Source organism: Rhyacophila brunnea, unplaced genomic scaffold (genome assembly GCF_057557595.1).
Source record: "Rhyacophila brunnea isolate RB1 unplaced genomic scaffold, BYU_Rbru_1.0 scaffold_18, whole genome shotgun sequence".
In the NCBI taxonomy this organism is placed as follows: Eukaryota; Metazoa; Arthropoda; class Insecta; order Trichoptera; family Rhyacophilidae; genus Rhyacophila; species Rhyacophila brunnea.
In genome coordinates this window covers 10,558,059-10,572,485 of record NW_028232837.1, presented here as the reverse complement: position 1 = coordinate 10,572,485, position 14,427 = coordinate 10,558,059, and the positions used below count along the sequence as shown (strand labels likewise).

The 14,427-nt window shown below is 31.8% G+C and overlaps 1 protein-coding gene across 1 annotated transcript in view; it reads right to left on the bottom strand.

Annotated features, from left to right (window-relative positions):
* Sol1 (CUB domain-containing protein Sol1) overlaps positions 1–14,427 on the bottom strand; it is a 1,020,319-nt gene that overhangs the window by 169,041 nt on the left and 836,851 nt on the right. The window lies entirely within an intron of this gene.

Here is a 14,427-nt window from a genome sequence, read left to right as displayed (position 1 = left end):
GCGCGAATACCAAGAGACCCAGATTCGATTCCTGCTGGGTGTCGTATGTGTTTTCAAATGATGTATTTTCTCTTGGTTCTTAAATTAGGAAAAACTTAGGAATTGAAGTATGTATGCTAAACCAGCAGATATTAGATTGGGTTAAGTCATTGTAGATGTGGCTGATTCTACATTGACGAAAGACCTGCATGCTGAAGAAACGCGGAAAGACCACATAAGGTATTTATTCATTTAGTGCTAACACCGCGACTGGTGCGTTTTGAGTAGTTGGCAATTAGATATAATTAACGTGTTATTTAAATGTGGTAATTAAAAGGTCAGAAGTGATTGTGTGAATTGATTAAGAGTACGTGACGTGATAGAAGTCGCTAAGGAGATGGCCTTGAGTGGAAAACCGCTGGATAAATGTGCCACTAGATTTCAAAATCAGCCAAGTCCATAATATATGAATAGGAGAAAAACAGCTTTTTGTTTTCTCAAATACACAGTCACAAGGGTGAAAGTTTATATTATGTAGAGTATAGAATATTTAAAATTAATACATTCCACATTTTGATAATGCAGAAATGTTAGAAAGCAGTAGTTATTCAGAAATTCAACAAAAAGTAAAAAAATACCTAAAGGTGGACTTGGCTGATTTTGAAATGTAGCGACAGAAATGGTGTCATACAGTGGTACTCAAGGGACACTGAGCTCGCTGAATAGACTAATGTAAGTGGCATAGTGGCAATAATGAACTAGGAACCGAGGTGAGTGGAAGGAGCTAGGGGATGCTTTCGTTCAACAGTGGATTAACCCCAGCTGATGAGGATATTTATTTTATAAACAAGATTTAAATGAAAATTTGCGTTTTTAGTTGCAACTAGGGATTCTAATACTAAATGCAAATACTAATAACGGTATTAATGAAATATATGGAAAAAGTATCTACCAATAAAAAATATAGATATAAAATCTCCTTAATATATTGTTAATATTTCATAAAAAAAATATCTACATACGTACATATTATTATAATATGTCAACAATAGGTAAAGGTAAAGATGTAGTAAAGATGTTGACGTTTACAAATAAGTACTTAGTAGTTGAATGATTGGCACTTTCTTCTTCAAATGATCTTTCAATATATTTATATTATGAAGTGAAATTAGATATTATGTGCCAAGTGTAATTCCACCTAATTTTGATTAATCTATAAATTTTTGTTTGATCGGTTTTTTATCGAGGTGTTGAAATTTCATCGAAATTGTGTATTTTTTTTATTTTATTTTAATTTATTTTATTTATTAAGGAAACAAACAGTTACATATTGATTACAAAAATTTAAAATATAATAATGAAAAGTTATTGCAACCAGCAAAGTTTTCATGTATACATTATAATATAGTTAAGCCTAACAAGATAGAGAGTAAAAATAATATAAATATCAAGAAATTACATGAGAAAAATGAGGAAGAATAATGAATAATTAAATTATAATATACACATAAAGTAACATAAAAAATATATAAGTATATATATATATCTATTTTTACAAAATTTTGGAGATAGCGCGTTTATTAAAAGGATCAACGGTGGAGAAATACAAATTGTAATTTAAACAAGAGCGCCGAATAAAATAGTTTTGTGCATAATTAGAACCGCCACGACTGATATGGTACAAAGTTTGGTTTCGATTAAATCTTGATGGACAATGGAAACCCACCCTTTCGAGTAGGTTTGGCGAGTCAACAAAACCATTGATAATTTTAAAAAGAAAATATTGATCGGATATAGAACGTCGACTTTCCAAAGATGGTACCATAAAAGTTGCAGTAGTCGAAATAGAATTAAATAAATCATAATCATCAGTTTACTTATTCATCAGTAGTAATATCGTATTATCTTCTCATTTTCGGTAAATATAACTGACAAGTGTGTTCTTTTTCTCTGATTTACACAGCCTACCTACATCGTTCCAAAAGTCACCTTTCGTCGCTGGTATCATAGTGACTGTAAGATAAATTAATAAGAGTTTTTTTTCAATTTATCTATGGTGTAGGTTAATGGTGTATAGCTGATCCATGTCATTTATTGTAATAAACAGTTTTCTAACTTGCGTTAGAAGGCTGTATTGTGTGCGAGTATGCATTTGCCTTAATGAAAATTAACAAGTCTCTCCATTTACACCGTTTCAACAATAATGGCCTCTGTGATGTACTGAGGGAAACATCCGCAAACATTGAAGCTGACCTCAAGACGTTGACTCAGCATGCAGTGTCAGCAATCTGCCCATCGCTGACACTGAATTCTATCTTGTAAATATATAGGTACACAATGACAGTGGCAAAATGTGCACTCCAGTTTCTATAATGCCATCTTAGGTTATTTTTCTTTAATTTTGTGCGAAAGTTGGCGACACTGAGAAACTAGTTAAGCCGCCATAGTAATGTAGCGACTAAAGCAAGCAGTTTTACCAATAGTCGAATACCAATTTAATTATTAATAATAATAAACTAAAGCCATTTCTCGCCACTTGAGGCACCATCTCCTAAGGCATAATCGTTAAATAATTAATACGATTTTATAAAGCAAGTCTATTTAACACTCCCCTTACTGTAATGTCACCTTTTTTAATCTAAGGTACGAGTAATAAGGTAATTTAATAATTACGTTGATTTAAAATACAAAAGCCGATTGCTATTAGTAACTTAATTTAGAAATCGCTTCTGAGAGTATTGTAAGAGTCAATAGCTAAAATTTGCCGCATTTAGATATGATACCTATAGCATTGTGGTCGATGTGCGTGGGCGCGAATCCCGAGAGACGCATGTTCGATCCTGCTGGTGTAGTATTTATTTTCAAAAACGATTTTTTTTGTGTTTTCAAAATGATGCATGTTCAATAAAAATAATTACACGATAAAAAGAACTTTTTATATACTTACAACGTTTTAAAATTTTCTGTTGAATCATATAAACTTGACTTGACTAGCTTAAACGATCAAAAAAATTGTACTTGATAGAAATAATACTGAAATGTCATTTTGACATGTCATATTGATTTCCATAGAAACGCACGTATATATTAATAATTTATTTGCTAAGACCCCATACCCCCTAGCACCCAATAATAATGGATTGGATTACGGATTTCTTCCGATTTTCATACAAATCAGAATTAACTGAAAAAATTCTACTTAAAGATGGCTAAAAGTTTAAAAAAAAAATTGCATCGTGTTCTGATATATTCTAAAAGTTTCAAATGTCTAGCTAGTCAGGAAGTTAGTTAAAAATCGATTGCAAGATTTGTACCGGACAAATAAGAATACGAGCTAAGAAAAACGTTGTAAAATATCTTTCCTTTACAATACAACCAATATGGTCAAATCTATATTATGTTTTCAAATGTGTAATTTATATAAAATTATTCATCTTCATTGATTGCCAGACTTTCGGACTGCATTTTATGAAAGGGAAACACTAAAAAAAGGCGCTCAAATATTTAAAAGATTCGGTTGACTAGAGTGCCGGAACACGCTCGGGCCGAAGTGTCCCGAAAATTACACGCATTGAAAATTGGCTTCATAGTATAAACCCGCCCCTTTGAACATACTACACCCTTTCCCTGACCCAATGTGCGGAGTGGTAAATTATCATGAACAAGTTTTTTAATTGACTTGGTTTTTTTTATTACATCTACAATCCGATATCTAGATCTTATGCACGTCAAGTAGGATTTATTAACATTTTATTTTTACGTAAAGTGGGTGTAATATCCATGCTCTGGTTTCAGCAGTAGCGAAGGGTGGAGGTATGCTGTTAAGATCCGCCATAAATAGTGCACATTAAACATTGTTGGTCATCCGAATATGTTTTTATTCAACTAAGACTACACTTTACAGACAGTATCAGTTTGTTTTTAAAAATCAATTAAACCCTGCCTAAACCAAACCGTAATAGTTTTGGTATACTTTGGGCAATACGACAACATTGTGCATACTTTTTCATTCATACTCATTTTGTTTTCGTTGGATTAGGAATACATATTACACATATTGTTGATTAATATTTTTATATTCATTAAGCTCTGACTAAACCAAACTATAATAGATAAAAAAATATCTATAAAATATCCAAAGATATGTGTGATTTAATTGCATAATTTCGGATATTTTATAGATATACCTACGAGTATTTTTTGACTATTATATCGACTACCTCATGGAATAACACACTAACTCTAAATTATCAACTTTTCAGGAGAGCAAAAAAACCAATCAAAAAATGTGTAGCGAAATCCGTTTATTTTATGCAAATATTATTTAAATTATAATTTATATCTTAAAAAATAATAACAATAACTTGTGATACCAACTACATGTGGATTATTGTTCCATGTTATTTAAGATATTACAAAAAATGTTATATAATCATAACTCTACTTACGAGTATTATTTTAATATTTTGGCTGTTTTTCGAGAAAAAAATCCAAAAAAAAATTGGCTGGTGTGGAATTTTTTTCTATGCAACAATAACTCAAAAAACATTAAACACACTATTTCGAGTTGGTGTGTTATTCCATGAGGTAGTCGATATGTTACGGCTTGGTTTTCGCAAGGTTTAATTGAATTTTGAAAACTAATTGACAATATTTTTTGTAAATTGTAGTATTATTTCAATTAAAATAAATACGTATGACTGACAAAGTTTAGTATGCACTATTCATGGCGGATCTTAACAGCCTATCTCCACACTTCGCCACTGGGTTTCACACATTGAAAAACGACATTCCACTTCAAGACCCCAAGACCCCACGATCGATCCAGTTAAAATTTACCATTTTTTATTCAATTATTTAATTTATAAATATGTCAACGTTAATATGTAAAATTAACTGATAATAAATATATCACATGTTTAACATTTCAGCAAAATAATAAATAACATGGTGTGAGGCCACATTTAAAAAGTGTGATTTTATTACATTAATCATAAATCCACTTAGAAAACAAGGTTTTCATTTTTCACTGCATACTGCGATTGACAGCAATGCTGTATTGGAATATAATACAAATTGAAATATTCAGTATGACAAAGAATGTCATCTCAAAAATGTTATATTTTAATATATTATTTCAACTCCAGCCCACGTTCATGTAGGTAGATATGCGAGCGATCCGACGCATATTCGTCGCCGCATATAGGCACCTACGTATGTGGATATGGAAGTTCGTCGCCGGAGAAGGGGTGGCATTTTGTTCGTGCATTATTAAGGGTACGCGGGTCACATCGCATAAATCGACACCGCCGAACCTCGCTGGGACCTTAAAAGTCTCGAGTGTGACACAGGGAGCAGAAAAAATCGAGCTGCCAGATTGTCGACGTATATTTTTACTACAAACTTGTAAAACAATGATAAATAAAAATATGATATTTTATCCAACATCGTGATTATCACTTGTTCTATAATCTGGTGTGGACAATAGGGACAGCATAGGATCTTGTGACCTTGACGGAGATTCCTCAAGGTGGTTGAATTGTATAGATAATTGCACATAGAATTTCTATTCAATGGCTCTACAGCAGTGGTTCTCACGTGAAATTTAACTGTGGCCGCACAATTATTGACATTGACAGTTCTATGGAAACGTCTGGTGGCCGAATCAAATTTCACTTTTGTTGTGATTGAAAAAATTAAAACTATTTTTTTTTATAAAAAAATGGATCAATTTGTTTATACTTAGATAAGTCTATTTAATATAAGACATTTGAACATTTTAGTGCATATCTATTTTTTTATTAATTCCTCGATACTCCTTTTTTTAATGCGAGCTGCTTCTAAGTTTACATCTGTCAACTGGCTTCGATTTTTGTTTCTCAGCTGGAATAGCTCACACGGACTATTTTACACATGATATCATCAAAAAAACACATTATGGACCATTTGAGCGTGGATAGACATTTAAGACCAGTCATGTGTATTCAACCAATTTTATAATTTTATAAATAAATTTTTGAAATATTGTTCTGTAAAGCGCTGGTGGCCGCAGGAAAATCCTCTGGTGGCCGCATACAATATAATTTAGGCTGCTTTCCGGAAGAGATGGTAATGTTTAAAATCGTAGATTCAATTTTTGACGATTCCTACACATCTTTTTTAAATTTATAAAATCTTTCTTTAATCACCAAGGTGCATGGTTACTGCATCAGTTCCGTACAGCTTCATCTCGGTACAAGGAAGTGTTGCACTAAAATGTTTTCATTCATTCAATACTAAGAATTCATTATCTATCAAATAGTTCAGCATCTATTCAGTCACTCAAGTACTGCATTGTTAGTACATTTTTTTCTGGTGTCTTTGAACTGCTGTTTTACTGTAATATTGTATTAAGTATTAATATTCTGTATATCCGCCGCTTATAAATAAATAAATTAAATTAAAAAATATATACTTATACTTACATAGAATTTTGAAAACACTTCTTAGAAAATATATTATAACCAATAGGAAAAAATCTTTTTGAAAAAAGTGAGAAACCCCGCAGGATCGAACCTGCATCTCTCGGGTATCGCGCCCACGCACATAGACCACCATGTGCTAAAGGAGTCATACTTAATTGCGAAAAATTTTAGCTGATGGCTTTTTTAATACTCACTGAAGCGTTTTCTAAACTGAGCTACTATTGGTGATCAGCTTTTGTATTTTAAATCAAAGTAGGTATTACTTTAATTACTAACCGACGTCACGGATCACTCCAAGATTTTTGTTTTAACTGACTTGAATTTGCTAATAGTTTTTAATTAAGTACCTAACTAGTATTATTATTATTAATTATTATGCTTTGAATAAAAAATAGTTAATTCAATAATAAATTCGATGCCTAGGCACCGGAAAAATTCTACTATCAAACTTGCGTTTGTATACAGCTGACTGATTCGCAGCTAACTTCATACTGTCGCGCACTTTCGTAACCCCTGTTTCAGACGGGACACCGGTGTCGCGCTTCTATATAATATGGGTATATAATTGTATTCGAATAAAGGGACCTTTGTATTATATGTGTTTATGAACGCCCAGAGCTAATGAGTCAACGCATAATTTCGCGTTATAAATTAGAACATAAAACTGGCTGCGGTAATAAAAATAAGTGTATCGGCGGCTTGAGAATGTAGCGGTCGACGGAAAAGGCATCTATAAACATAATACAAAGGCCCCTATATTCGAATACAAAGGCCTCCTTATTATATACGAGCGCGACACCGGTGTTCCGTCTGAAACGGGAGTAACTCTCAATTTCACTCTCTACCAAACGCCCCAAAAGAAGTATAACTTCAAAAATATTTATGTTATACAAATTGAATCAAAGATATTCGAATGACTGACTAACTAGAATAGCAATTTTGGCCTCAAGGAGTTGTTGATCCTTGGGAATATTTCAAATAAAAACGCATTAAGTCGCTCGGATCATTCATTAATGGGAACCAAAAACCAATTTATTTTTAAGCCTCTTTGATTCATTGATTCCGCTCACTGACTTGACCCATTTAAATATATTCGCAGAACGTTCTATGATTCATTGTTTTGATTGGATTCGATGAGATTTCATACGAACGTGATTTATCCTGCCTTTTCGCGATAAAATTCTGCATTCGTCATTTTACAATCCACTCGTTATGGTCATTAATATAAACATGTTCTGATAAGGCTCAATTTAAGATTTTAAAACTGATTATAAGTCCAAGTTTACTGTATATTATTATAGTGGAAATAATGCATATTCGAAGAATAAGTATACTATAAAAGAAGTTAGTCACGGATCTTTAGAAATATAATAAAAAATATCATATATCTCGATTATCCGGACTAATTAGGGATGAAGATAGTCCGCATAAAGAAAAATCTGGATAATCGAAAAAAAATCATAATTGACAGGGAAAGACAAGTTTAGTATATTCAGTATGAATAATTTTTATTTGCCTAGATTTATTTTTTAATAAAAAAATCAATTATTGATTTCTGCCTCAGTTGAGGCACGGTCTAAAAAGATCGTGGATAGGCGATGCACGGATTGTGCAAATGACGCGTGCCGAACGAAATATAATTTGTCATATAAATCCGACATGCGTTCATTTAATGTTCTGTTTAGTGTTCTAATTAGTAACAATAATAATATATTCATTGACATGTTTTCTTTTTCAAGTAAATGGGTAACGTTTTTTAGTCATCTTTACACGATTTAAGAATTAATACCCCCGTCGCCATTACGAAACAAATTGACGTGTTCACAGCTCGACGTTCACTCTCCGATTGCCAGCGAGTCCAAAATTTCGTCGCACCTATAGTTGAAAATTATTTGCCGTTTCACTGAAGTACCGTCTTAAAGCTTAAAGCAGGTTCTACCGCGTTACTGGAACTTACTAATGGTCTTTTCAAAAAATTGTTCCATGATTTTTTCAAAGATGACACATCTAAAGAATTCCAACTATCTGCTGACATGTAGCAACAATCGTTTAAATTATTTTTCTTGTAGAAGCTGATAACTGTTTCTTCATTATTTTCATCTGCTAGCAATAATCGTCGAAACATATGTTTTCTATATAAACGTTTGAATGTTTCTATTAGACCCTGATCCATCGGTTGTATTACCGACGTGACTCTTTCGTCTTTGTATGAACCACATAAAAATACATTCTTCAACTTCTTTATTTCATGATTTTTTCATAACTTTCCGCTCTGAGCTTCGATCTTCTGACGTTAAACAATTAGTAAACTTCATAATAGTTGCACTTTGTTTTTTTTTTATATCCGAGATAGTTGACGTTCGACACCATATTTATTAGATAGATAACGTCCCGAGTCACCACTTTTTAAAGCATCGATTATATCCAATTTGTTTTTTAATGAAAATAATCCGGATAATCGAAAATCCGGATAATCGAGGATCTACTGTATTATATTATTGAAAACTGTCGTTTTTCTGGTGTTATAAAATAAGTGTATCTATAGAAGATTTTGGATTCTAAGTTTAGTTCCATTCTTCTTATCAAATTATTATTAAAGAGATTATTAAACCTCGAAATACGGTGTCGACCTCTGCTACGCTTACCATTGATCTTTAATTGGATGACAAGTTAAGGAATGCTGTACTTTTGTCCTCTCATAATGTGGTCCCTATTGTAGATTTCTGGTTTTGATACTACGCATAACTTATCGGTTCTTTCACATTATTTGTCACCAGGTCAGTCTTAGGAATTTTGAGGATGTGTCTATACAGCCACACTTTGAAAGCTTCAACTCTACGTGATATCTCTTGGTTTAGCATCCATACTTCCATACCATGAAAATAATTGAGAGAACATAACGTACCATACAGTCTCAGACCTAGGTTAAGGTCTCGATTGCTAAGAAGGTGTCCTGTTTTGAGAAAGACACTACTCGCAATCTCAATTTTTGTTTTTATTTCCTGAGACTGGTCGCATTTCTCATTTAACCATGTTCCTAAATATTTATAATAGGTCACACGTTCAATTGGTACGATATTAATAACAAAAAATGTGTTGGTGTTTGTTGTCGCCATTTGTGATACAATTTTTTTTTTTTTTTTTTTTACATATTAACAAATAAATATTTAAGTGGGATTGGATCAGTGGCGAAGGGTGGAGGTAGGCTGTTAAGATCCGTCATAAATAGTGCACACTAAACTTTGTCAGTCATACGTATTTGTTTTCATTAAAATAATACCACAATTTACAGATGGTGTTGGTTAGTTTTTAAATTACGAGGGCATCACGGGACTAACATTTTGAAAACCACTAACTTAAGCCATTGCATATACATAAATATATAGAAATTTATTTTCCAATATTATTTAGGTCCTAATATAATAATAATTTACTCGCATTTAATACTAATTATAAAAATACGTTATTTAAATAAGAAAACACAAACAAATCATGTAAAAGTTTGAAGCTTCAAAAATGTTATAAATATTAGATAGGTAGTTAAGTATAAAATACAACAGACTAAGATGGCTTAAAATAACTAAAAGAGGATTTAAGAGGTCCCATAAAATTTAAACTGCTCTCTGGAAAAGTGAAAAGGATTGTAAATTACTAAGCCTTTCTTGGCTGATTGAAAATCTATAGATAGTATCGGAAAACTGATAAACCGAAGCGGCACTGAATGCCAAAGTAGTAACCTTCGTAAGCCAGTGTCTCAGGTGTTTTAAAACGAAGACAGAAAAATATATATTATATTATATACACGCAGTTGCCAGTAGGTACTTATTGGAAAACTATTTAAATAAAATTATTATGGATATAAATTTTACAAAATGTATTCATATTCACAACGTATTTTCATTAACTTTATATTATGTGGCGATCAACGAGTCCTGTGAGACAAACATTGTCAGCAAAATCCGTGACAATAATAATATATCTACGAATCGATCGCAAAAATATCATTTAATTATTTTTATACTAATTAATACAATAAATTGAACTATCAAAAAGTGCTTTTAAGAGGCTCTCTCATGGCTGTGTTAACTATTAGAGCGAGTTAGAGTATAATTTTACATTTCAAATTACTAATATTTGACGTTTTAATACACAATTTTGGTGTTCGGGTGGATACACCAGCACAAATAAACCCAAATTTGACCGAGATGTCTACCAACCTAAATTTTTGCCGTATTACGAAATTACCAATTATTGGAGATAACCGTCAATAGCCGTCGATAACCGCTTTTAGTATGGAATGGCTTCAATATTAATTTGGTCCAATGAAAATAACGGAAACGTGCTAAAGTGCTAACTGTTAGGCATAAAGCCCACCAAAAAAGCGTTCGGTGCGCTCACTACTGAGTAGGCCCCCTCCCACCCGCGCATTACCCTTCACCTATGTAAGAAGGGGTTCAAGGAGCACAAAATAATTATTATTATCAGCGTCTCTCATAACAAAGCAATAAAAACATTATTAAATTTCTCGGAGCTTGTAATTAATATCGGACACGCAATAACTAAACAAAGAGTTCACTATTCTTAAATAATGGCTTCTCACCCGTCTATCGACGACGCTTTGAGGAGCGTGATTTTGCTTGCCGTGTTCAATGAATGGACTACGTTGTATTTTCGTTAATTCGTATAGCTGAGAAGCGAAAAACGGTAACTCATGGGGCAGGCGGGCACAAGGCGTCGTCAAATCCAGTGTGCGCTGGCGTATTTGATTACGTTGTATTTTCGATGATTCACATAGAAAATGCGCGAGCGCCCCGCAAGCCTGCTTTAGTGGACTTTATGCCTAAAGAATAGCTGCGCTGATGTATGTATTGTGAAGTAAAGACGTTTTCTAGAGGCCGTCTTCCGTTTGGTTGTTGTAGATATATACCGATAATAGTTATGATTTCAAATAACTGGTAAGTATTATAGTAATGTATCTAATTCATATTTCAAAATTCATTCTGTTACAAATTTCACACAAGTCAAACAGATTCTACATAATACCTAATTCCAATTTCAATTTCAAAATCTATTCTATTTTAAAATATCACACAGGTAATATAATGCATATTCTAATTTCAAAACTTATATTATTACAATTTCAAACTTGGTAAACTCGTATTCTTATTTCAAAATATGTTCTAATTTACTTTCACACAGGATATTATAATATACGCATGTTCCTATTTCAAATTTTGAATATTACAGCACACACATATTGTTGGAAAATTCAAACGCACACTTCTACAAAACGTTACGTACGGGGGGGATTTTTGTTTTTGCAAAGTTGCGGAGTTGGCGGTCTCGCGGCGGCGGCAGAAAGTTTTGATGATGTGTTTGAAGAATTCGTTAGAAGCGATGCTGAAAATTTTCACATAGGTACATACATCTTAAGGTGAAGTATAATAGATATTGGTTACTAGAGACATCTAGTGACGGAATTTCAAAACATGCAGCTAAATTAATTTTGTTGACAAAAGCACAATTTTCTTTGTAAAACATATAGGTATTGTTAAGGAATAATATTAGGTATAAATTGTGAATTAATATAATATGTAACAATGTAATTCAACAACTGACCAGATTCCCATAGTATTAGTGTTTATTGTCAATATTGCAAGGCTTGTTTTTAAATCATTAAATAAGGAATACCAATTAGATTAACTACCTATTATAAGTTAAGATTTATTGTGCGATTTTACAGAATATCCATGTTCCCAAAGTTTACAAGAATACAAGAATATCAGAATACCCATGTTATAGGAAATAATAATAAATTTTGATGTTATATCCTGGGGTTGATATTTAGGATGCGTGTGTGAAAATCTATTGATTAGAGAGGGTGGTGCTCCCCTAAACATTGATCGTGTGAATGTATCGCAAATAAATTATGCATATTAATTGTAAAACTGACTATACAGTATGGTGGGTCCTGCCCTAGGGGCGGCAGGTTATATGAAAGTATGGTGAAGCAGACTAGTATGGCGAAAAAGTATGGTGGGGCGGGCTGGTAATCAATTTGTGGCAAAATTTGAATCTTAACATTATATTATATGGGTACATTATAATGATCAAAGTAAATCCTCTGTGATGCCCTGAATTTGTTTTTATCGCGTCGCTATTTTTCGTAAGTTATCGGCTATTGTTGGCCTGTTTCATTCAGTTGTATGAGAAAGCCGATTTCTTGCCCCTCTTTTAATTTAATACCTCTATGGTCCTGCCATACGAGAGACATTTTGTTAAAGACTCCATACCGACCATACTTATATTAAATACGTGTTAATACAATTAATTGTCAAATAAATGAATAAAATAAAGTAATTTAATAAGATAACTTCGTTAGTTACTTATTTTAAAATAATTATAGCACCCTGGTCAACCCATGCTATAACAGTAGGTATCTAATTTTATTAATTTATTTTTTTCGACTGAAGTAGGTTGGTTGACAAATTTTGAATTTAAATCCAATTTTCATAAAATAAATAGTAGACTATTATTCAGAAGATTTAGAGAATTTAACATTCTTTATTGAACATATTATAGTTTAATTTTAAAATATCACAGATATTGTGTCGCTAGATTTCAAAATCAGCCAAGTCCATAATAGATGAATAGGAGAAAAACAACTTTTTGTTTTCTCAAATACACAGTCACAAGGGTGAAAGTTTATATTATTTCGAGTATAGAATATTTAAAATGAATAAATTTCACATTTTGATAATGCAGAAATGTTAGAGAGTAGTAGTTCTTCAGCAATTTACAAAAATATCAAAAATACCTAAAGGCGAACTTGGCTGATTTTGAAATGTAGCGACACAATTATATACTTCCTAGAAAAAACCTATCTGAAAAAATACTTAAAACTACATACTATTTTCATCGAAATTAGGTAAGATATATTTTGTGGATCAACTGTATAGCGCTTTGGCCATAATCTAATAGATTCGGGTTCGAGTCCTGCCCGGTGTCGTGTTGTTTCCAAAGATTTTTTCAAGCAGGTGTAACTGTAATTATTTATATAAGCAAGTTTATACAATTCCATGTCAATCGTTTTAACGACTTGACGAAATGGGATACTTAGTAGGTACATTAATTTGAAATTAAATATTAAAAGACTTCATTATGTAAATTAAATACTCTATTACTTAACACTATTCATAAAACTACGCCAACAATATTACTAAACAAAATCATTTTAACAATAGTGTAACTCGATTAGATGTTAATATATTATTTAAAAAGGAGTTAAATTAAAAGATCTTTATTTATTTCAATACACACAATATAATTTAGAAACACCATAATATCGTAACTTTATTCAAATAAATTTCTGACGTGTTTCCAAATTATCAACATAATATTACGTTCAATAAAGAATGTTACATAAATTAAAATGTTTTTTAAATAAAAAAAAATAATCGGTACAATACCTACACTTCGGTATGTACTATGATTAATATTAAGCAAATCGCTGTTCTGGGGACAATTATTTACCTATTACACTGAATATCATTTGTCAAATAATCACAAAAAATATTAACTAAACGAAGTTGCAACAAAAGTTCATTGTGTTTTTAATTATTTTCAAAGAATTATTTTTTATTGATTTAGGCTACGCATTGCTTAATTATTATTAACACATTTAAATGTACATATTTAGTACTTATATTAAATTTATTTGCATGACTTGTTATTCCATCGCTAAGGTTCACTAGTAACCCTTCTGTTTATTACACTCCCCCTTAATCAACACAAAATTATTGAAATAATTATAATATTTAGGTACCTAATGTTTCAAAATAAAATAGTACCTATAATGGGATTAATAATATACAAGAAAAGAAAGAGAGTTACAAATTAAATGGATTGCGGTTGTGTTGGAATTTTGTTTTGGACTAGAAAGGTAAAGATGTATTGTATGGTATAAGGGGTATGTGTAATGAAA